Source organism: Rhipicephalus sanguineus, chromosome 8, assembly GCF_013339695.2.
Source record: "Rhipicephalus sanguineus isolate Rsan-2018 chromosome 8, BIME_Rsan_1.4, whole genome shotgun sequence".
In the NCBI taxonomy this organism is placed as follows: domain Eukaryota; kingdom Metazoa; phylum Arthropoda; class Arachnida; order Ixodida; family Ixodidae; genus Rhipicephalus; species Rhipicephalus sanguineus.
Genome location: NC_051183.1, coordinates 83,563,885 through 83,589,528, shown reverse-complemented (window position 1 = coordinate 83,589,528; position 25,644 = coordinate 83,563,885). Strand labels below are relative to the sequence as shown.

General features: G+C 48.4%; 1 long non-coding RNA gene across 1 annotated transcript in view; it reads left to right on the top strand.

Moving 5' to 3' along the window:
• The window catches only part of LOC125759689 (uncharacterized), a 33,079-nt gene extending 14,070 nt beyond the window's left edge, over positions 1–19,009 (top strand). Inside the window, exons 2-5 of the long non-coding RNA XR_007417310.1 lie at positions 175–285; positions 4,302–4,355; positions 8,045–8,104; positions 18,619–19,009. This is a non-coding gene — a long non-coding RNA (uncharacterized LOC125759689). The remainder of the gene's footprint in view (positions 1–174; positions 286–4,301; positions 4,356–8,044; positions 8,105–18,618) is intronic.
• Positions 19,010–25,644: the final 6,635 nt, after the last annotated feature.

Genomic DNA, 25,644 nt, shown 5'->3' with positions numbered 1-25,644 from the left:
TACAACAAATATTAAAGACAGGAGATCAGGACTTATTGCCTTTCTGGTTCACTCCGTAAGTTCGAACGTACGAAGTTGGCACCCTACGTTCGAACGAACTAATTAGCGTAGCTCAACACATTGCTTCAATTTATAGGAGATTGCAAATTTAACCATGTACTGTCTTCTTTTCAGGAAACAAAAGGATGAAGTCCTTTTATCAAGGCATTCTATTCTTGCTGGGGTTATTATTCCTCCTCTTCACGTCGGAACCTACCTGTGTACAGGCGATATCTTACCAACCAAGTAAGATATTCGTAGTTTTCATATGAATTTTGTAGTCCTAGATAAGGCAGAATGTACACGCCAAAACAGAAGTGGGGCACTCTGCATGAAGGCTCGACTGAAGTGAAGCTCGTACCCTTCACGAGCTCTGGAGATGGCTTAGGATAAAAGAACTAATGCTGTTGATGCACCATTGATACATTGGGATACCTCCGATTTCATTGGTTTGTCCATATCCACTCTGGAGTGGAGGTCACATGGGCACCGACTTATAGACAGTTGGCAAAATGTACTGACGGGGTTAAATCATCAATGTTTTTTTCTATTTCTATAAGCGTTACCTGGATGATCAATTTGCTATGCGCCGCTGCAAATCTTTTGTTGAACAATTAATAGCTTGGATTATGATAGTTTATCAGCTTTTCAGGGCGTGGAAAATGTACACTGAATGTGGTTAAGAATTATGGGCTGTTGAATGCATTACAGATAAAACGCGATGGAACGCTGTGGTCGCGTCATCGCATGGCTGACGTAGTGGGAAACTTGAAGAGCCCCCCCCCCCCCCCCCAAGAGAGTCTTTACGGCAGGGAACAAACAAGTCCGAACCAAAAGAAATTCCTTTTTAATTCACCAGGTGTTTTCGTTTCAATATGAATGCTAATCTTATGCACCAGAAAAAGCTGCGGAGATTCTTGGCGATTGTGCTCAGATCACATCATACAACTGCGACAATTTGTTGCGATTAGAAGAGTATTCGTTCAAACTTTATGGATACATCATGCGATATTCCGGAGTCTAGTGGCTTCTTATCATTAAATGCCACGAACTTTTAAAATAGATGTGCAAAATTGAAACAACATGTGTGCTTACGGAGAAGTTAGGAGTGCAGCAGTCAACCCTGTATATGGTGTTTTAAACCACAGCTGAAGTCTTAATGCACAATATGAGTTGCTGTAAACGTTAAAGCTACAGTTAGCCAAGCTGCTTTAATTTGTTTTGTATGACACTTCGAGAAACTCAATACGAATTTACATACATGATAATACAAATGTACGGAATTTTTCCTCGTCATGAACATTTGTTTCCAGTATCACTAACCGTAATAAAAAAATGTTGCAATGGCTTAGCTCGGCTATGTCAGAATATACATGGGGTTAGCAAAGGTTCAGCTGATTATTCTTAGGTGTTCGTGTTTCTGCAGCACGTTTAGCCTTCTTCTGTTTATTCTTCCTACGACCAGCAGCTAACTGCCAGGCAACTACTTCGGGATCCGATGAGTTAAGCTTCTCCGCTCTTCTGCACGTTGAGCAGCGTTTGCGCACTCCTCCTCCATGGCTACACTACACAGGCATACGCCAGTCAGAGGCGCTATCAATCCGCTCCAGCGCAGTGTCAGACGGCGACTGCATAGCTAAGGCGAATAGCTGCGCGCGCGCCGGCGCCAGTACGCCTGGCACGGCTACGACGTCACGGTCTCTGGAATGCCTAGACCGGCGGCGGCGGATTGCGCGGGAGATGCCGGCTGCGGTGCGCTAGTTGCGTGACATGACTGATCCACGCGCCCGCGCAGCACGGCTTTTGAGGAGCCGTGCAAAACCGGCTCGGCTAGGCCAGCGGGATAACGCAACGAAACGTCATTTGTTGCTTTTTTGCATGCAACAGTGCTGAGGCCGTCTCCCCACCATACTCATCTTAAGCGCAATTTCATCAAACGGCCCGTTTCGCAGAAATTCTCACAGAATAGGCATTGTAGGTGAGCGAGTAATCGCGACGGGCCCGTACAATGAAAGTGCGATGCGAATTCAAACTCAGGCAACTTTGTCCCTAGCCTCTTGCAAATAATATATATGAACAAATTGGCCGCTGGAGGTGTTGTGAGCGACTGTTGAGTGGTCGGAAACAACGCCATTCTCTTCGTCTTGAAAGTATCCATGCTTCCAAGGCTTCTCTACATTAATATGACAAGGCCATGACACATCGCACGCTGCCAATATGTGAGATCGCTATACGTTTCGGCGTTTCTCTGCTGAGTATTGTGCAAAGAAAATTCCCGTCTTTTCTCACCGTTATGCGATAGAATTTGGAGGTATCTGTAAAGTATTTTTTCAGTACAAACTTCTTAGGGTGTGTTCAAAAATGGCAAGAAGCTTAACAAGTCGCTTTTCACACACATTTGTAAAACCTAGGTGGCTGCACTAAAAAAAGTTACATCATCTCCCGCTAAAGGGGACCATGAGGCGATGCGAAGCCGGAGCACATGCATGATCGCGTTCCGTTGGCGTTCGCTGGGCATGCGACCGACCTCGCGTCGTGGAACGCGAAGGGGAACACTACGCGCGTTGTGTCTTTCCTCCGGCCTGGCCGTTAATTCTCACAGGGCGTGCGGGGAGCGTCGAAAGGCGCGCGAGAGAGAGGCAGCGTAAGAGAGGAGAGAGAGAGGGGGAGGGGACGCGCGTGCGCTGGCCTTCATCGCGGCGCTGCGCAGGAGAGAATTTTGGCATGTCGAGCCCGCATTTCAGAGAAGCCAACCGAGGCAAGCGCTGGACTGAACGCGCGCAGTGCTCTGCCATTTGAAGGAGAGGAGACTAGATGAGGAGAGTAGCGTATGCGCCGTGAGAGCAGAAGCGAGAACGCATGAGAAGCGCAAGCAGGTGCTGGTAGAGAAGTGGAGAGAGTAACGCGAAGCTGTTGGAGAGATGGAAGGAGCAGAGTCACGCATGTGTAGTGTGAGTGAGGATCACAACGCTGCGTGCGGATTACCACGCTGCGTTACATACCCCCCAGCAAGAGATAATTCGCAACTAAAAAGTTACAGTTTCGCCGCAACGGCGAAGCAATGAATGCGATAGCAACAGATTTGAATGTCACACGAAGAACGGCAAGCAGCTCGATACTTGCAACGCGCCACTCGAGCGCGAAGAACTGGCGAAAAAAACACACACCGGACGTCCGTGAAGTACCAACGGTCGCAGCTCGACATTAGCACAGCGCACTGCTCAAACACAAGGAAGGACACTCGAAAAGAACGCACAGGTACGCACGGGACGAGCGCGAACTGACTGTTACGGTTGTTGCTTCTTCGTGTTTGAGCAGCGCGCTACAACCGAACGCTCTTAGACTCCTTTTTCTTTAGAACTGCGGCGTGTGGAGTGATTCCTCAGCGTCTCCTGCCGCGCGGTCACGATACACGCATGATTTACTTAGCGTTCCACATCGTCAGTGGGTAGAGAGGTCGAAGGTTCGAATTCCAGTGGTGCGCTTCGGAAGTTTTTTTCTTCTAATTCATTTTTCTTTGTAGCTTTTATTTATATATACATACATATACATATCCGGGACATGACGACGACGGCAAAAACCAGCCTAGAGTGTCCGTATAACTGCTATCGCAATAAGAAATGGTAAATTCCTCTTCTTGAGCATTCGGTTCCTAATGAATTCGCTAAGGTGACTCGGAGGCTACAGACATCATCATCTTCTTCTTCTTCTCAGGTAATTCTTTTTGTCGCTTCCCCCTGCCACGAAAGCTTTAACTACTTTACGCGGTTTCGCACTGCCACCGAAATCGTACGTACTGGAACATTTCTTAACTTCACGGGGCTTCATAATGCATACAGGGTCGGCCCACCTCCGAACAAAGGCCGATGTCATGTGATATCCTATGGTCTCACATAACATGACGAGGTGACTTACACCGTATTTTGCTATATATTGGCGCGATCACTTGCCGTGCTTATCAGTTTGCTCGTGGCGTGCGTAAATAGACTTTATCTGCATTCCATCACGAACGCGTGATGCTTCAACTTATTTTCGTACCGCGTGTTACCGAAAACGTCCGTCGCCTTTTAAACTGAGCGCTGCCGTTGGACCGGAGTACTTCTCCGCGAGCCGCACTTTGGTTTACTTGTACTTTTCGGGCTCAGGTCAGTCCAGTAAAATAAATAATTATTGCGCTTTTCTCCTCATTCTGTCGTGCACGTCCCCTCGTCGTTACGGCTGTGTCACAATATTGAAACTGAAATGGCATTATTGATTTCCAGTGCAATGGCCCTCCCATACACGCTCTAACTCATTTCTTGGACCTACACGAGCTAGTACGTATTTTCTTGCTCTTTCTACTTTCGATCTGCATCATAATGCATCGCAAAAAAGCAATTTTTATTGGAAATATTTCGCTGGGAGAAACAACAATTTGCAATGTACTCTGTCGTGAACGCGATAGTGTCAAAGGGCTCGTTTTGCAGAAATTTCAGTGTCAGCGTTGTTGGTTGTGAGCGAAAAATCGTCGTTGTCCGAGAGCGAAAATTCGAGGTAGAAATAAATAAATATTGCGAAAACCAGAAGCAGCGCGAAAAAAATGACGACGAAAATAGGAACACACACGTGGTTTTTTTCGCGCTGCTTCTAGTTTTCGCATCATGAACCGACTCGCCCAAACCTACAAGTTGTTGCTAACACAAATAAATATTGTGACGCAACGATTAGCGCGACCTTTATTAGGTCCCGGAGGCACAATAAAGTGACCACACCCGAGGCACACATCACAATCAAGCCGAGTTCCTACTACAGATGAAGACGACGAACACCCATGATGATGAACATGTATGAGGAGGGTAGATGTGTCTAATGAATGCCCACACTAACCCCCCCCCCCCCCCCCCACGCGAGAGCGGTCATCCTGACTGCGGATTAAAGCGAAGAAGAACGCCTTGTGAGAGGCTTCATGCGTGATACGTGGACTATCTCTGCAGCCCGGCAGCGGCAGTCCGCTGGAAGAACAACGGGTGCCACGCGATAGTTGACGGGAGACGTTTGCTCTAAAACCGTGTAGGGGCCAAAAAAGTGTAGTTGAAATTTGTCGCACAAACCAGGAGCGCGAAAGGGTGTAAGAAGCAGCACTTCATCGCCAGGGCTGAAGGACACGGCGCGATGAGAGGCATCATAGTCAAGCTTGCGGCCCTGTTGCCTTGCTTCAGTGCTGACGCGAGCCAGCTGGCGGCAATGAAGCAGCCGGGACACGTGTTCTTCACTGGTGGATAGTTTAACAGGCGCAGAGAAGCATGTCACCATAATCGATCACGTCAGAGGCGATGGTAACTATTCGTTGATGACCAGGTGGTATCTCGGTATCCTCCACAGCGAGCAAGCGAAGTGACTTGTCATACACAAGAAGAGCATAGTCGGTTTCCGTCATGTGAAGAACACGTTCTCGACAGCAGATGGAAGCGTTTGCCGTAGACAAAAAATCCTACCCTAATATAAGCTGGTGGGCACACGAACTCAGTACGGCGAACTGTACGTAATGGAGAAGTCCATCAATGAAAACACGAGCGGTGCACATGGCGGAAGGTTGAATGGCGTCCCCTTGAGCCGCGAACAAATGAGGCCCATCATAAGGGGTGGTGACTTTCCGGAGACGGGAACACAAAGAGCGATCAATAACCGATGAACAAGCACCAGTGTCTATCAAAGCGTCCACGCATAAACCTTCTACTAAAACAGATGTCATAATACATGGACGCACTGGAGGAATTTCTGTCGTGTCGTTCAATGCAGCTTTTCCTCCAAAAACTGCATAGGTTAGTTTTCCGGGCGATGGTCGGTGAACTGCGATACAGGTCGCAGTGATGACGTAGAGCGCGAAAGGGCGACGGTGAGCGTCGTCGAGTGGGGCGGTAAGTTTGTGCCGTCTCGGATGTTGCACTTCGGGATGGAGACCGATGTGGCGGCGGAACGTAAGGACGGCGTTGAAACATGGTCCAGGCGGCACAATCATCCCGTTCTTAGGCGTCGAATCTACGGCGCTCGTCCTGCTGACGCTTACGACAAAATCGTGCAATGTGGCCACGATACCCGCAGTAATAGCACACCGGACGAGGCGATCGCCATGGCGGGTGAAAGGGCTGGCTAGGCGCACTCGGTGTCATCGAGGCCAGGTGGACCGGCGTTGAGTGTGCAGACATCGATAGCACGACGCCTGGTGAACCAGCGACGACTTGTGCGTACGTTGGCAGGAGTCGAGTGGTCAGAGAGTCCACATACGCTGGAGCGGCCATAGACGCCAGTTCCTCCTTGATCACGTCGCGCAAAAGAGTGCTGGAGGCGTGAGGTGGACTCGGGGTCGCTGATAGGCCTAGAGATTGCAGCTCTTCCCGTATAATCGCGCGGAGATTAGCACGCAACGGGAGATCAGCGGTGGCGGTGTTGTCAGGGCTGTCCGGCGGCAACCGCTGGGACTCGAGTTCCTCTAGGCGTTGGCATGTGGCAACAACCTCGGCGACTGTGGTGGGGTTCTGTATGGCCAACGCATTGAAGGCGATAGTGCCGATGCCTTTCAGTAGATCAAACCCTCTTCGATTCGGTCATGGAGGTGTTGAAACGGCGACAAAGAGCAAGCACATCCTCAATGTATGAGGTGTAGCATTCGCTAAGTTGTTGCTTGCGAGAATCCAAGGTCTTCTTTGCGAGGGCAGAACGAACTGCCGGAGTACCGAAAATTTGGCGAAGGTGTTGCTTGAAATGGGTCCAGTCCGTGAAATCAATTTCGTCATTGAAATACCACGTTTTCGCTACGTCCTGTGAGGTAGAAAGAAACACGGTGAAGCTTGGCCGGATCATCCCAGTTGTTTGTTGAACTCACTAGGTCGTAGTGGTCCAACCAATCCTCCACATCTTCACTTCGAAGTCCGGCGAACATGGGGGGATCCCGCTGGTGCCCACTGATAAGCCAGGGTGGATAATTAATATATGGGGTTTAACGTCCCAAAAAGCCAGGGTGGATAGGCCGCGGTAGTCGGGGCCGTGTAGGTAGATGCAGGTGCGCCGGTTGGCTCGTCCTGAGGCATGTTACCGGACACCTGGTACGGACGGCGACCTGAGTGGAGCTCCAGGATGTAGAGAAGGTTGGGAGAGGCAGGAAGATCGATGAGCAGCCTCCACCACTTGTGACGCAACGATTAGCGCCACCTTTATTAGGTCCCGAAGGCACGGTGAAGCGGCCACACCCGAGGCACAGATCACAATCAAGCCGAGTTCCCACTACAGATGAAGACGACGACCACCCATGATGATGAACATGTATGAGGAGGGTAGATGTGTCTAATGAATGCCCACAATATTAACATCTTCGGCCCGAACGAGAATTGAACCCAGGTGATCTGCGTGGCAAGCCGGTGTTCTTTCACAAGCCCACGCCAGTGCTTGAAGCTGCTTCGTAAAAAAACGCTATAAGGATTTCATGTAGTGGAAGGCGTCTCCTTAACGCATTTGATATTGAGAGGCAGAATCGTAGAATGGCACCAGGTGCCAATACAAGCGAATTGCGCAACGAGTGGGTGTTTTAAAGCTACCCCCCATTACTACATGCGCAGCGACGCAGGTGCTCGTAGCACCTACGGGCGCGTGGTGGGATGGTAGTAAAAGGAAGAATTATGGCGTAGTAGCGCAGCCAATTTAGCGTGCGAATTTTTACAAATATCTGCAAAAGTTAGATGACCAAACCACGCAAAATTGCCTAAATCCGTGCTATCACATTGACAATCCAGCCACCTAGTTTGGGTGGAATATACAAAAATTATATATCGTTCCTGGTAATGAATCAATGGACAGGACAGCAATAACGTAAAATTTGGCAAGAAGAAAGTCTCACAAACAATAATACATGAGTAACATTAGTGTATCTTATATGTTGTTACCCTCAGGATTCCGGCACTCATTTTCGGATATTTTTACAGCGTGCTTACGTTCAAATTGAAACTAAAGTTGTCGATCGTTTGATTTTCAGCTCGCATACCTTTCGTTAGAATGACTACAAAGGCCCCACGTAGTGAACCTGCAATGACTAGTACGTATTTTCTTGATTATTCTACCACCACACAACAGCATAAATTGCTATAAGAGAATTCCATTTTTATTATAAGTATTACACTCGTACAAATCTCGTTCTTGCTGCAATAGCACCAACTGACTCTCAAGTACTAATGACTGCGTGACTACGCAATGAGGCAAGATTTAGAAGGATAGACCTAATTCTTTTGAAGCAATTACTTTAGCTTGAGTGCTACGGAGGAAAAAGCACATTCTCTACCGTCGCGCTAGTTGATGTGCGTATCAAGACTGGCACGGTACCTTTTGTATTTGCCCACGACGACTCAGAGGTGAAATCCGTCTTCCTTTTGTTCACAGGCGATTTATTGGTCTTCCCCCTCTTCCTTCCGAAAACATTCTGCACATAGCATGCTTTTGCACTGCTTCCGCGATCGGATGTATGGCAATCTTTCTCTACATCACCAGTTTTTGTATTGCCTCTCTGGTCAGGCCACCATTGTCCAAGCGGCGAATTTATGCGGTGACGTCCACCATGTAAGATCACTTTATGCGGCGTGATATTGTGTCATGGTGACGTCGTATGGTGAGTCATCACATGATGGCTTTTGCATCACTCTTACTGACCCCGAGGCCGCGGCGCACCTGAATGCGCCAACGGTGAATTTTCGCGTTTGATGGGGCCCCCTAGACCTTACTTAAAGGGGTCCGGACCACTGAGCGCCGTAGAAAATGCTTACAGTCATAGGTATAAGGGTTCTCCGTAATGTAAATGCAACATTCGAGCTGTACCTCAGGCTGCTCTTATCTCAATTCGTGGGAACATAGAAGCCGATTTCTTTCCATGTACAACGCCAAGTGATACTTGAGCCTATTGTGACCTAATTATTCTGCCATTAAACTCGTTTCTCGGATGGGTTGGCACAATTTCACACTACTTTATTAGTCGTTATTAGAATTAGTCGTATGTATCACTAATTAGAACTTACTGAGCTTAATTAGGCTACACTCGGTCAGGAGTAATTAGCATCTTCCTGGGCTAGGTTTCTTTAGGCATATGGCGATTCGACTTGCATCACTTGCCCTAGATTACGTTTGGCTTATTTTGACCTTCTTATAATCGGCTTAATTAGCGATAACATTCTCAAACTATGCCTAATTAGATTTGGCTATATTTACCTTGACTCAACTGGGCTCATATGAGCTCAACTTGGCAACGGCAAGCTGGTTTAAGCTTAATTCTGATTAGCCATAACGAACTTATGCTTGCCTTTATTAGATGATACTACACTTAACTACCCTAATTACATTTGACCGTGCTTACCTTGACTTAACTAGGCTCGGCAAAGCTCAACTTGACTTAACGTGGCAAGGGCTAGCTGGGCTGTGTTTTGTGGTACCACCACACGGCGTAACCAGTAAACCTAAATATCCATGCTTGGCTTATTTATTAGGTTATGCGATGCCCGCTGTACTTAGTTGCCCGCTACGAAGAACAGCTGCAGCAGGTGCGATGGAGCAAGGAAAGCGACACCCTGTTGACGTTTTCTCTACGAGCGTAATAACTACGTCAGAAAAAGCGACATGAGAGGCCACCTGATATGGTGGGACGCCTATGCGCAACGCTGCTTCAGTGGTGCTCGCAACAGCAGGCGCCGCGTCGGCGGATGGCGTGTCAATGCATTCTGCCATGTGATCCCGTGGTCCATACACTCTTGTTCACACCTGTGAAATAAGGCTCATAAACCAAACAACGCAGATATGTTGCGTATATTGAACCTTCAATGTCATGTGTGGGCTTACACCGTACGTCATTGCACCTGCTTTGATGCGCCGTTTTTTTTTTTCGGGATGGTTACCGATTTCAGTCAAGCGCCTATAAACTCCCCCGTTACGCGGACTTGCCCAGAATAATATTCACTGGAAGAAAGATCGAAAAAATCAGTTAGTGTTTTACTATGATGTTTCATTGCGTGTTTCTATGCTGCGTTATGGCTTAGGTTCACTCACACAGTGCTCACAAACGCACTATAGGGCAATGCTCATTAACTGCCGTGGTGGTCTAGGGGTTACGGCGCTCGACGGTTGACCCGAAAGCTGTGAGATCTAATCTCGGTGGCGATGGCTTCATTTCGATGGAGCTGAAATTAGAGAGCCCGTGTTCTTAGATGCCTTACACAAAATTAATGGAATTTAAAGGAAAGCTGAGCGCACTTCCCCTCAAAGGAATGTTCACAGCAGTGGCTACACGCTCGCGATGAAATTCTTTATTGGCGGCTGCACGAAATTCTGCCAACTTGCAGACAGTATTAAATGTTATTGTACCTTCAGTTTGGGCTATTCCTTTGCGATATGAAATGGGCAGCTATTTTTGACTATTACCTTTGGTAGACAGCGTTCAAAAGTCACAAACTCCATCACAATGTGACCGCCGCCGCTTTGATCGAACCTGCTCCTTTCGGGGGAACCAGCGGAGTATCGTAACATCTAAGACAATTCGGCGGCAATGTTAACAGACTATGAACTGAAAGTTCAAAAACCAATGTGGTAGAAGGCGCCTGTAAAACTAGTCGGCGCATACTCTCGAATGGAATTGCCATCCGTCAATCAGCCAAGTGGGCTCTACAAAAGTGTTGGCTAACCAACAAATACCTGTCCACGAATACTGGTATGCTAAATGTACACCAAAAGACAGTTTTCTTCGGTCTTGTGCCGGCAATATGACATGTATTACATCGTTCTTTAGTTTGCACTTAAAATCGCGACAAAGCAACAAAGCATTAGGCGCTCTTCCTTCAGTGAGGTATCTTTTCTGCACTTAGAATCTCTGAAATAATACATCAAATTTTCTGCCGCAGGCACATGCAAAAGTAGCTAGATGAAACGTTTCAAATATGCTAGTAAATACCCCATGTGCCATACAAAACATGTCTGCCTATCATTTTGGTCTCATCTGCAAGTTGTTTTTTTGTGCGTTGACGAGTACATTGCATAGATTATTTTCAGTCGTAAACGCGGAGTTAGTACCGTATCTCCTCTCTGCTTTTTAGATGCTGTCACCTAGAAATAACTCTAGGCAGCATATAATAATTCTGTCTGGAACATTGATAGGGCTTGAAGAAATGGATATATATAAAGGTACAGAGACATTTGCTATAGAAGTAAGATACCAACCTTGGTATAGTAAGTGCGTCAATTCAGCATTAAAACTTACCTTCACTTTTCCCACACAATATTTTCTGCGAAAAAACTATAGGCATGATTTGACGAACGGTTGTTTGAAACTGGAATGAGAAGAGAGGTTACCGACGGTTTATATTATCTAAAGTAGAATTGATTTGGTGCCATTGAAATGCCACGAAAATGTATTGTACAGTGGTCAACTCTCATGTCTATAACGCCAGAGCGTCGTGCTCGGAACTGCATGAGCGACATCTACAGCGTGAAACGGGCCACATCAGAGCATGCGCAGTGTCACTGATGCGCTCGCCATGTAATTTCCGTCCTTCTTATCGCCGCGGCCGCGACAACTGATTACCCCGTCAGAAGCGCTTGTCAACCGTATAGCGCCTAAAAAAAGAGAGAGTGCAATCACCGAATCGGCGTGTTTTATACTGCGCACTTATTCTCGGTTCGTAGTATCATATGATACCGACAATGCGCCGGACAACGGATAAACTTATAAGTGGACGGAAATCTGCTGATGGGACAATGTGACCGCGAACGGCAAATCAACACGCAGCATAGCTTTCATCGCGCGCTGACAACGGTTCGCTTCGCTTCGTTTCCTTTTTTTCTTTTTTTTTCTTTTTTGTTTTTGTGATAAACTGTTGACAGCGCTTCCAACGGCCAAAGCAGTTATTGCATTCGCGGTGATAACCAACGATCGAAAATGCAAGGTAGGCGCATCAGTGGGGCTGCGCATGCTCAGAGGTGCCCCGTTTTCAACTGTAGATGTCGCTCGTGCAGTTCGGAGCACGACGCTCCGTCGTTACAGATATGAGAGTTGACCACTGTACTTGTATTCCATCATTCTGGGGCAGCTTTCAGTAGCGTTTAAGACTACCACATATTGTCACGTGGTCGTGACGTCGACGAAGACAACAGCCGGCGTGTTCCAGATGAAACTTTATTTGGCCGAACTTTTGGACTGGGAAAGAAAACTGAAACTACAGCATACACGCTGTACACTGATATCGGCAAACTGGGCGTCGTTCGTAGATAAAAACTGACAATCGGTCAAGCGCATCGGCTTTTATACAGGCGTTATCGAACTTTCCAGCGCTATCGCCGGTTATTGCGCAATCTCTAGAATAAGCTCGAGTGTGCGCGTCTTGCGCGCAATTTTAGCAAAATGATCTACAATAATCGCGAAGCTTCTCGAAAAATGGGGCGCGGTTTGTGCTGAGTGTTGCTGACAGCCTTTGTGGGCGAAAACTGAATACCGCAAAAGTGATAATATGAAACGCACGTGGCATTGCCCCCCTCTGAAAAATCATCGCCCCGATGCTTAAAAACAGAACATGAATACATGCAATACTAAAGGAAGCTAAGCAAGCAAACATTAGAGTCTTCAGGTGCGTTAACGAGCATAGTACGGTATAAGGCGCACCACATGCACGACCTCGGGTCCTGCTCGGCGCCTCTGAGAGATCGTGATGCCGTCGTGGACAACCTCGTAGTCGAGTGCGCCGAGACGTCGAAGTACCCTGTACGGGCCGAAGTATCGTCGAAGAAGCTTCTCACTCAATCCGTGTCGTCGTATTGGCGTCCAGACCAAGACAAGGTCGCCGGGCTGGTACTCCACGAAGCTTCTTGATGCGCAGGTGGGCGAGCTGTCGAGCTTCTTGGGCACGTTGTAAGTAAGCGGCAGCGTCGAGCTTTCTTCGTCGGGGATGTTGGGTAGCATGGCGTTGAGCGTCGTCGCAGGGATCCTTCCGTAGACCAATTTGTACGGCGTCATCTGCGTCGTTTTTTGGACGGCCGTGTTGTAAGCAAAGGTCACGTACGGAAGAACGGCGTCCCACGCCTTGTGCTCAGCGTCGACGTACATGGCCAGCATGTCGGTGATGGTCTTATTTAGACGCTCTGTGAGGCCATTGGTCTGCGGGTGGTAGGCGGTGGTGCGGTGGTGGCTCGTCTCGCTGTATTTGAAGATCGCCTGAGTGAGGTCCGCAGTAAAGGCGGTACATGTGTCTGTGATGATGACCTCTGGGGCGCTATGACGCAAGACAATCTTCTCGACGAATAACTTGGCTACCTCGGCGGCACTGCCTTTGGGCAAGACCTTTGTCTCGGCGTAGCGGGTGAGGTAGTCATTTGCTACGACGATCCACTTGTTGCCGGAAGTCGACATCGGGAACGGCCCCAGTAGGTCCATCCCGATTTGCTGGAACAGTCGGTGAGGTAGTTCGATTGGCTGTAGAAGTCCCGCTGGCCTAGTCGTTGGTGTCTTCAGTCGCTGGCAATCTCGGCAAGTCCTAACGTAGTGGGCGACGTCGGCAGGAAGGCGTGACAAGTAGTATTTTTTCTGTATCCTTGCGAGTGTGCGGGAAAAGCCGAGGTGGCCAGCCGTCGGGTCGTCGTGCAGGGCCTGCAGAACTTCTGGTTGCAGTGCCGAAGGTATAACAATAAGGTAGTTAGCCCGGACCGGAGAGAAGGTCTTCTTTACGAGGACGTCGTATTTCAAGTTAAATGACGCCAATCCCCGCCTGAATACTTTCGGAACAACGGCGGTCCTACCCTTGAGGTAGTCCACAAGGCCCCTAAGTTCCGGGTAGGCTTGCTGTCGTTCAGCAAAGTCGTCGGCACTTATGGTTCCCAGGAAGCAGTCATCATTGTGGTCGTTCTGCGGTGGTGCGTCAACAAGGGCACGAGACAGGCAGTCGGCGTCGGAGTGTTTTCTTCCGGACTTGTAAGGGACGGTAATGTCGAATTCTTGAAGCCTTAGGCTCTACCGAGCGAGGCGACTTGAAGGGTCCTTCAAGTTGGCTAGACAACACAAGGTGTGGTGGTCGCTCACAACTTTGAAGGGACCTGCCGCACAGGTAGGGGCGAAACTTAGACGTAGCCCAGATGATGGCAAAACACTCCTTTTTCGATGTGGAATAGTTACCTTCTCCTCTGGATAGGGACCGGCTAGCATAATTAATGACCCTTTCAAGTCCGTCGGTCTTCTGCACAAGGTCGGCGCCGTGTCCTACGCTGCTTGCGTCGGTGTGGATTTCCGTATCGGCGTATTGGTCGAACTGCGCAAGTATCGGAGGCGTCTGCAGGCGTCGCTTCAGTTCTTGAAATGCTTCGATTCGCGCCGTTGCCCACTTGAACCCACATCGCTCTTCTTGAAGTGAGTTAGCGGCTCTACGATCCGTGAAAATTCCCTGATGAAGCGCCTGTAATAGGCGCACAAGCCGAGAAATCGGCGTGCGGCCTTCATGTCGGTAGGCGGCGGGAAGGAAATGATCGCAGCTGTTTTCCGCGGGTGGGGGCGAACTCCAGGTCTGCTAATGACGTGGCCCAAGAACAGGAGCTCCTCGTGCGCGAAACGGCACTGTTCAGGCTTGAAGGTGAGCCCGGAGGTCTTGATCGCATGAAGTACAGCTGTAAGGCGCCGGAAGTAGTCGTCCAAGCTAGAGGAGAACACAACCACGTCGTCCAAGTACACGAGGCACATCTACCACTTCACGCCAGCCAGCCCTGTGTCCATAACACGTTGAAAAGTCGTGGGTGCCGAGCAAAGACCGAAGGACATGACCTTGAACTCGAACAGGCCTTCCGGTTTTATAAAGGTAGTCTTTTCTCCGTCTCTCTAGTCGACTTCGATTTGCCAGTAGCCGGTCGTGAGGTCCATCGACTAAAAGTACTTCGCGTTGTGGAGTCGATCCAGGACGTCGTCTATCCGCGGAAGAAGGTACACGCCCTGCTTCGTGATTTTGTTCAGGCGACAATAATTGACGCAGAAATGTAAGGTCCATCCTTCTTCACTAACACTACGGGAGACGCCCAGGGACTCTTGGACGTTTGGATGATGTCGTCGCGTAGCATTTCGTCGACTTGTTTCTCGACGGCCTCCCGCTCCCGCGTCAAAGCCCGGTAGGGACTCTGACGGAGTGGTCGAGCATTTATTTTTCATTATGACCCAGTGTTTATCAAGGGGCGTTTTCCGGATCCGCGATGACGACGAGAAACCGTCCTAGTATTCCTTCAAAAGACATTGGAGCTGTTGCTGTTAGCGAGCGGGAAGGCTTGGGTTTGCGTCAAAGGATGGCTCAGGCATTGGGGCCGACGTTGTAGCTTCGTGAGAATCTGAAATGGCAAATGCATGGCTGGCAGCCAAGATTTATTCAATGTACACAATCGTCGGGCGCCTGCTCAGGTCAAATGTTATTGCGCGAGCTCAGGACGAGAACAAAAGACGAGCGTATTCGTGTACCTTTTGTCCTCGTCCTGAGTTCGCGCTATAACATTTGTCATAAGCTATCAACTAGCCCAAGCCGCCACCCTGCTCAGGGGTCTGTATTCTTGGCTGAATCTTCGTTACCATCACGATTCCTTTTCCTTCATGCAGCCGAGAAATGCCTATGGCGACGCAAATGTCACGGTCTAGCAGCAAACGCTGATCGCTCTCGATGACACCTTCGATATCTTCAGCCTTTACGGTGCCGACGGAAACTATGACGCTAGATATAGGCGGAATGGTGACTTGATCCTCGAGCACGTTCATGGCATGTTGACATGGGTTCGTGTCCGGCGGTGTCGCTTTCTCCAATGATAGTTATCGCCTTGGTTCTTGTTGCAAGATCACGAAGCTCGCAGGATAAGTTAGATTATTAATGGTGACTCTTGCTGTGCCGACTCCAGACAGCGTTATTAGATGGCCTCTAGCGGTATGGATTTCGGGCCTTTCCCAAGCAGTCCTAACTTTCTTCAATTTTGCGGCGAACGGCCCACTGATGTGGAGATATTCGGCTCCAGTATCGACGACAGCGGTCACGTTGTGGCCGTCAACCAGAACGGCGAGGTCACTAGCTCGTCGCTTGGCCTTGCCGTTAGGTCGTGGCGTCGGATTACGGCTGCGTCGGTTTGTTCTGCTGCTTCCATGTCGGGTCATCAGATCTTCGGTGCGCTAGGTTTCGTCGTCAGGAGTCTGTCTGGTTCGCGTCGTGTTCAGAAGGTTTCGCCGCGGCGTTGTCGTTGTTGGCGGATGATCTTCGGTAGTTCATCGTGCAGCAACTGCAGCTTCATCGGTTGCTGCCCTTAGTTTTCCGGCAATGGGCTCGCGGAACGGCCCCGGTTAGGGCCGCTGTAGGGCTGTCGTTGCTGAGGTGACCGGTAGTGCCCAGGCGACGGCGAAAGCGACGTACGACCAGTTGCCCATTCGGTGGTGGCCAAGTAAATGGCGATGTCGCGTGGCACCTCGCCACGCTTTGGAGGTGGTGCGTTGTTGGCGCAGCCACGTAGGCCCATCTGGCGTAGTGGCAGCGGCGGAAAATGTGGCCGACTTCCCCGCAGTGATAGCACAGCGGTCGGTTGTCAAGGGCACGCCAAACGTCGGTCTTTCGGGGGGTACAGCGTTGTCCTGTCGGCGAGCGGTATGGCGGCGGTGGTGGTGGCGGTGGTGTCTGGCGGCGGAACTGCTGCAGCTGGAGTGGCAGCTTGACGTGGGTGCGGAAGGGGGGCGTTGCGTCGGGCTGCAGCAGCATAGCTCATGCCTTCCGGCTCAGGTTTTGGCGGTGCAGCAACTCCCAGTGAATGCTGAAGTTGCTCACGAACGATCTCGCGAATCGAATCCATCTGAGGTTGCGATCTGGGGAACATCTTCTGCAGCTCCTCACGCATGACCGCCCTAATCGTCTCGCGCAGGTCGTTGGTTCCCATCGTTGCATATCCTCGTAGCTCGAAGTGGGCATGCGGTGGTTATATTTCTAGCGCCTTTTTAATTGTTGCGGCCTCCGAAAGAAATTCCGAGGCCGTCTTTGGCGGAATGCGCACATGTCCGGCAAAAAGTTTTTCCTTCACTCCCAGCATCAGGAAGCGAACATTTTTTTCTTCGGACATGGCGAGGTGAGCATGGCGAAATAAGCGAGTCATTTCTTCGGTGTACAGCCCGATGGTATCGTTGGGGAGCTGTACACGGGTCTCCAGAAGGGTTTCAGCCCTTTCTTTCCGTATGACGCGCGTGAAGGTGTTCAGAAATCCTCTGCGGGAGAGGTCCCATTATGTTAGCGTGGACTCTCGATTCTAGAACGAGGTCCTTGCGCCATCTTCAAGGGCGAAGTAGACGTGGCGTAGCTTCTTGACGCAGTCCCAGTTGTTAAACGTGGATATCCGGTCGTATGCCTCCAGCAAGCTTTCTGGATCCTCGGAATGTCGGCGGCTCCCTCGGTTGATGCATGACGACCGTTGTAGGCGCCACAGCAGCTGCCATTGTCGCTGTTGTCTTCATCGTTGTGATCCTGGTCTTCTCGGGCAGGGGTCCGTATTCTGGTGCAAGACCTTGCTGCCTGCAGCTGGCTCGCTGTTCAGGGTTGGTGTCGACGTTACCTTGACGGCGTGGACTTGACTCACGGCCAAGTTCGCTACTTGGACCGGGAAGCAGCTTCACCAGATGTCATGGGGTCGTGACGTCCACGAAGACATCAGTCGGCGCGTTCAATAAACTTTATTTGGCCGAACTTGTGGCCAGGAAATGAGAACCAAACTACAGCAATAAGCTGTACACTGAAAGCGGCGAACAGGGCGTCGGCCGTCGATAAACTGCTCATGGCTGCGACGAGTCGTCTTTTATACACCAAGTATCGAACTTTCCAGTCTTATCACTGGTGGTCGCGCAAGCTCTGGAATAATCTAGACTAACGGCGTCCTGCGCGCAACCTTAACAAAGCGATCTACTAGAATCGTGAAGCTTCTCGAAAACTACGGCAGGGTCAGCGTCGAGCGTCACTATCGGTTTTTGCTTGTCAAACCCGAATAGATAAAAATAAAAGAACAAGCGGGCGTGGCAAAATGAAAAATGAAACGTGACCACTAGCACGAAATTGCAAATCCACTTCTCTGAAAGAAATATGCTAAGATGTGTTATTTGTTTGTACACTTCAACAAAACAACCAGTTCTATGAAAAGTGAATACCAGTTTTCGACATCGAAATCAATCTCTTGTAGACGCCACCTCAACAAGCTCATTGTCTTTCGTAACAATACACGCTTTAATTTATGACAATTATTTTTCTTGCAGACTAAGTTTCCTTGTAAATATTCAACCAGGTGTAATAAGAAACAAAACGTGATTATCCCATATTGAAGGTTTACATTACACCCTTTTGACAAAACTATATTTTGATTGCATCACAACTCATCATTTTAGCAGTCGGAAGTACAAGTCGGGTGGTATTCGTCAGGCACCTGTGCAATGGTACCGCGTGGTTATCTTAATATTTTATAGGTTTCAGCTCTGACCTGAGGCAGTATAGGCCAATGTATTCACTGAAATAATTTATGTACTGCTCACCCTCTTGCACTTTTTTTCTCGTTTAGACAGCGTATAACTACGAGCAGAGGAACTGGGAGTAAGCTTGAAATCTGCGAAGAGCAACGACCAGATGACACAACTATTCCGAATAATACACCTGCAGTTTCCGGTCTAAGCGGGCAGCTAGTGTGAAAGCTTGAAGAACAGGACACTCTAACAGCGCATCAAGAGGCTGCAACAAAATGCGCAAAACGCTCGAATAGAAGGCCACGACAAGATTACCCCCTGACACTGGTTTTATCCAAGAATGCCTTCTACAATTATCGCGAATGATTCGAGTCTAAATGAGCGTCGGTGAATATACAGCGCGAGATGTCGTTGTTTCAGCAGACTATGAAAACTGCTCGCCCGTTCCTTGCTGCGTATTCTTTAATAAACTATCTTAATCAAACTATTGCAACGACTGCTGACTTTGGTTATTGCCACGCATGCACACTTCACTACCTCGTCTACCGTATTCGAACACATTAGCTGCTTTTACGTACTGACTTCCAAGGACTACAGGCTGGTGCAACTTGATGCCGTGCTATATAAACAGGAGGTCGCCAATTTCTTCGATGTCAAATGACAAAAGGAAAATAGTATGACAGGTATGAAATTGTAGAGTGTCGCATATCAGCGACAAGATTTCTAGATGTTCACTAACTCAGACGGCTGGCCGACGCCTACAAGATAACTCCTAATAGTATCATGAAACCTATGATTATCATTGCAAGGATCGATAAGGTACAATCATTTATTAAAGGGTAAACAGATCCACCTGAAATGGGAAAATCTCTAGATAGCAAATCCATGCAGGCCTCAATGAAGGCACTGGCCAGTTGTTCACTCTTTTTTTTTATTTGATAATATAGCTTCCATATTTCGTTGCTATCACTTTAAAGCTTTAGACGAAAATGTAGTACGGTAAGAAAACGTTCGTACACGACAGGCGCTCGCTGCGCCTGTCCATCCTGCCAGGTTTCCAAATGATCTCCCAACAGTCAATGCTTCTTAATTTTTTCGATGAATTTTTACAGGAATTGTCTTTTACTTTCGGTGTGTTTGCCTAGGTAGAAATTTGCTGGAGAGAGGGGGATCTACGCTGCTCGTTGCGTTAACCGACCACGATATATATTATTATTAGTACTACATTTGTCATACGTCCATAACTGCCCAGCTCTTGAGTCTTTTAATGCGGATACACGTACAATAGGCAAGCGGAACCTTATTTTTGCACTGTACAAATCAATGTGGGTGCCTACATCAAGGCAAAAAGAAGTATGACTATAGGCGCTAGAGTTGGAGCTGAAGATCGCCAAGAACATTTTGTAAAATGTTCAAAGAAAAATGATCCTGTTCTTTTAGAGGTGTAGTGCAAATTCGAGCAAAGCTTAGTGAACACCCGTTTATGCATTGTGCCGTTAACGGAATAAGCAGTATCAATGCAAGACACGGGAAATGAATATTGGCTCCAACGACATTGGCCATGAGAGGCTTGTGAGGCCTTTGTGATCAATTCTTGTTTCCCAGAGAGCAGTCGCGGTAGTATGGGCTCATCATACATAATAATGTTGGACCCTGATGCTCCATGCTTCCTTCAGTCATTTAATGACCGAAGAGTGTAGTAAAGGTGATGTATACCTGTAATCTTTCGGTGAGGCGTACGACATGAAACGCGGCCCTAGAATCCAACTTAGAGAAAACTACAACATACACAACAGTCCGAGCCTATGCTCCCCGGTGTGCAGGAGATGCTTGCGCAAGACAACCTGATTGGGCTTGGTTACGTTGACGCAGGGGCGGTATCGTCTTGCAACTTTTAGGACCACTACGACGCCTCTACACCAAGGTGTGGGCTTGTCAACTCAACAAATCCCCTTCTTTCTCCAGTTTATCATTCCCCACACTCTTGCGTGGAATGGCTATGCGTCTTGCCGCGTTGGAGAAATCGCTATCGCTACTAACATACTGCCGAGATGTTGCTCCTCAGGCATTGTACCGAATCCACTCAACAGCGGCCTAAATGCTACAAGTGTCGGTTAGAGGCTCGAAGTTGGCGACGGCAAAATTGCCCCGACGACCGCCACTGCATACACGAAACGTTCTGCACCTTGCGTGACTATCGCAGTGTATCCTAGGAGGGGCATCTCGGCACTGATGTTCACGACACTAGTTCGCAGCCCCGTTCATGAGAACTGTCAAGAGAGCTTACCCACGGAATGACAAACCGATGCGAATTACTACTTTTTCCGCTACTGTGGGAAATCGCACTTTGGCCGTGGCATGCAGAGCTTACATGCTGTTCGTTGTCTCCCTAACTGCCCAAATTTTTCAGTCCGCTTCGATGTGATTCGCCTTGCGGGTTCGCCATGCTTTCGCGAGGATACACGTTGTTAAAATTCAAATAACGGCCAGTGTGGGTGGCTTTTCTATACACGCAAAATGATAATGCACGATTGTTGCGCTTGACCAGTACCTCAAGGAACGGAAGTTGGCCATGCTGTTCTTCCTCAACAGTGAAGCTGATAGCTGGATTCATGTTATTCAGATGATTTGTGAAGGCTGGGAGAGTGCCCCTCCTAATTATGCTGAATAAATCGTCGACGTAACAAAGAAAAACTTTTGGCTTCGGGGTAAAGGAGTTCAGGGTGCGTTTTTCACTCAAATCCATCGTTAAATTGGCGGCTGGAACTGATACAGCGGCCTCAATCGTTGTTCCATGCACCTGTCTGTAGAACGTACCCTCGCAGACGAAGTACGTATTGTCAAAACAAATCTTCAAAGGACTTCGAAGGTATGGTATATCAACAGGGCACCTCTCGACAAGAGGTGCGTCCGCTTCTGGAGCCGAGGTACATGCTTCCAAAGCTGGGACGTCGAAGGAGACTAACATTTCGTCGCCGTCCAGTGTGCAGTTCCGCACTTTTTTGACGAAACCTAAAGAGTGACGAACATGCGTAGAAATTTTTCTTACGATGGAAGAGAGCACTTTGTGCAGTAAACCGGACAATTTGTGAAGAGGTGAACGTGTATAGTCAACGATGGGGCACTAGGGTACGTTAGGTTCATAAATTTTGAGCAGTCCGTACAAGGCAGGGGAAGATTCATTATGACACAAGAGCGCGTAGTATTACCCTTTGCTGATTTGTGATACGAAACAGAAAACACCTGATAAAAGTTTTTGAAAGTCGCGTTGGAACTTGTATGTAGGGTATTTTTTTCAGCAGAACATAGGTGTGCGTGTCCGCTAGTAGGGACAACATTTCGCTTGTGTAGTCCGACATGTTCAGCAACACGGTGGCGTTCCCTTTGTCTGCCAGCAGCAATACTATGTTTGTGTTGCTTTGAATGTGTTTTATTGCCAATTTTGCAGCAGGAGAAAGCGGTGAGACAGAAGACCTTGGCTGCAGCTTCGAAATAATGGTAATGGCGCGAGAACGTTCCTCGTCACGTTTGGCAGACTCAACGTGGCTCACAGCGGCTTCCATGGCGCAGACGACTTTCTTTGTATCCGCTGCGGCTGCCGCGTTGAACTTCAATATCAGGCTTCAAACTGAAGGTTGTGCATTGTCCAGGGTGTGCGAGGATAAGTAGCACACTGCAGATTTGACAGCGTTACGCTGAACACCAGTGTCCTGTGGTAATAGTTATTCCAGCTTGATTTGGTGAACAGCTTCACATCGACGGTATTCTAGCTTTGCCTTGAAGTTAGCATGCAGCTGAATGCTTGGAAACTGAACGCGATATTGGTGCTCGGGTGGGCGACGTGCAAAAAGGGCTTCGTTCTCCAACGTGCGGGTCATTTCTCGGCAGTTCATTATTCTTGCCTGTAACAGAAGACTTTCGTCTTTGTTGACCACGCTGTTGCCAGAACTGGTAGGTACTGACCAATTGAGAAGGGAGCGTGGTATGAGTTTTCGGGCTTTGCACGCTATATTGAAGTTCAAGTGTCCTCGAATGGCGGTCACTTTGCTTGTAAGGGAAACGTACTGGCGAATTTGAGTGATAGGTGCTTGACCGTACGCCCGGCGTAAACTAATGAAATCCAGGGTTTGTCGAATCCCGCCTGGTCGGGAGGAGACATTTTAGAAAAGGAATAATTGCCGACCACAATAACACAATTTAAGAAAAAAACAAGACGTTTCGGCTCCCAGCACCGGAGCCTAATTCAGAATGAAATCCAAAGGTCACGTACGTTTCAATAGGTGCCTGAAGCATCGCGCATACACGTGAGGAAAATTTGCTTCGTTGCCGTTGAGTGTGCGCTCTCCCGTCTGTATTATCAATGATTCCATGTTTGACGCGAAGACAATTTTCCGGTTTTTTTTTCAATGAAGCTGATGTTGTCCCAATCGATTACGTGGCCAGTCGATTTTGCGCGTTCCGCCAATGCATTAGATGCAGCGTTCTCTTTCTTGACGTCGTAACGGGAACGGTACCATATGTACCCGTATGGTACCATATGTACCCGAGCGCTGTGCGTGGTTGATGTCTGGGTTGTGGGTGTGTGGGTGTGTGAATGTGTCGTGTGGTTGCGCTCTAATTAACATTTGAATATGTACCCGTAATCAGCGAATCTTTAGCCGAGGTATTCAGCAGATGCAACGTGCAAATGTGCAAGTTCCAGCATACAAGCTACATCAATGGCTGGTGAAAGTGAAGGAAAAATCGCAAAAGAAGAGTATGGCGTAGTGGTATACAGCATCATATGCGCCGGAAGCGATCATGTATACGTGAGCGAGACGGGAAATTTCGAGCAGAGAGTGAAACAACAACGATACGGCGTCAAGAAAAAGAACGCTGCATCTAATGATTTGGCGGAACACGCAGAATCGATTGGGAGAACGCCGGCATCATTGAAAAAGAAGGAAAATTGTCTTCGCGTCTTTACCTGGAATCATAGATAATACAGACGACAGAGCGCGCACTCAACCGCAACGACGGAAACTCTCATCACGTGCCTGCGCGATGCCTGCGGCACCTAATGAAACGTACAGTCGAGCGCGTTGTTGAAGGCGATCGCGCGAGCGTCGACAATGAACGACAACAGCGTCGCGATCCACAGTCCTCTTTCCAAGAGAGGAAGGTATCAGGCAAGCTTCACTCATTTATTTTGCTGTTCCCTAAGCAGCGATCACTCCCGACTGAGGAAGGCATATTTTCATTTTTTTTTCTTCTTTTTAGGAGCTTGCTCGCCAAGCTTCTTATGCTCGCGCCTTGTCCTCACCTCTGTGACCGTCGGCGCGGCGGCACACACCGCGCTCGGCACAGCTGCGCTCTCTCCTGTTATTTCAAGCATGCTCACTAGATGGCGCCGCCGCTCAAGGCGGCACACGCCACGCTCGGCACAAGTGCTATAGTTAGGTGACTGCTCGAAGGCCGCACCTCTCGTTTGGCTCGCTTCCTTTCTCTTCGCCGGGAGCTCACTAAGTGAACTCTCTTCGTTGCCGCTCCGCAGCATGAACGGCAGCAGCGCGACGGGCTCGCAACGCAGCAGCAGCTCGGGAAGATCTCGCCTTGCCAATTACCAGCCAACACATGATGTCACGTTACGCTCTCCGATGCGTATCGTACGACTGCAAACGTCCCACCACCGTCAGGGGCATTTGTATCGATGTTGCCTTCTCGAACTTTTCATTGCGTCCCATCATCGATGACCCCTTGGCAACATACTTTACTGACCATAAAGCAATCTTTAAAGTTAAACGACTCCCCAAGCTCATCGAGGGACGCCCTTCTACTTTTTAAAAGAACATCTCTTGTGTATATGTAATGCGTATAGTTCAATCATCATAAAGCAATCATCTTTCAAGGGAAATCAGTCCCCGAACTCATGGAGGGATGCCCTTCTTGAACTTGGTAAGACAAGATCTCCTGTGTATATATAATGTTTATAGTTCATCCAAATGTATATATGCTTCATCAAAATGTATATAGTGCATCCAACCGTAAATTAAAAAAAAAACATTGTGGATCTAATGTATGTATAACAACGTTGTCACGTCTATATTGATAGTAGAGGAACGTGCACGGAGCATTCGCGGGTTACCCGATCATCTCCGAGCAAGCTCCTCTAACATCATTCACTTCGTGGATATGGCGGTGAAGTTTTTTATGAGAACGCGATATATCCTGTTCAACTGAGCAAACCGTTCAAGCGAAGCAGTGCCAAGCAGCAGCTTTACCAGATCTTTCCCAGCAATATTGTTATCGTCCGCGGATATAAGAGCCAACGAACTGTACGTTTGAGCGCAACGAATGGAAAGCTTAACTTAAAGAAAAATAGTGTAGAGACCATCCTAGGGGTGATTGTTGTAGCATAGAACAGCCAACGAGGGCGAAAAGATTGAGTATTCTTCATTTTCACTGTTCAAAAACGTGCCGCTAGGCTCCTGGAACGCTACACCGGTCGCCGCTCGCGCAATAACCTTCATATCGTGCTCGAGTGTAGCTGACTTTTGCACTTCATTGCAAACAAGGATCCCGTGCGTGACCCGAAACATCTTGTTTATTTTCAATGCGTTTTTATTGTGGTTGGCGTTTTTTCCTTTCCTACAATGCCTCCTCCCAACCAGACGGGATTCCGTCAATCCCTGGATTTCATATTGAAAATGAAAAGAGCTCTATGATAAGCAGTTTTCAGTGTACGTAATTGGGTGCTTTCTTATGTAGATTTTAACTGATCCTCAGCTCGACATCGCATTGCCTAACAATAGGCAGCGTTATTATTATTATTCTGAAATATTATTTTATTTGCATTTAAATATTATTTGCAAATTATGACGCAAATAGTCGTCCTCAGATATTGCGGTTTCTCGTTTACTCCTCGCATAACGACTGCAATATATTCGAATACCGTCAGAAGCCGTGCTTTAATTAGGACGGCCACTAATGCTTGTTACTTAACCTGAAGTGCAACGAACCTATGGCTGCAGTGCTCCAACCTTAACAATTTGTAGGTTTCAGCTCTGGCATAAACAGCCCACTCCAAATGTATTCACGGCACCAATTTCTATGCTGATAACTGTTCTGCAATTTCTTTTTTCTAG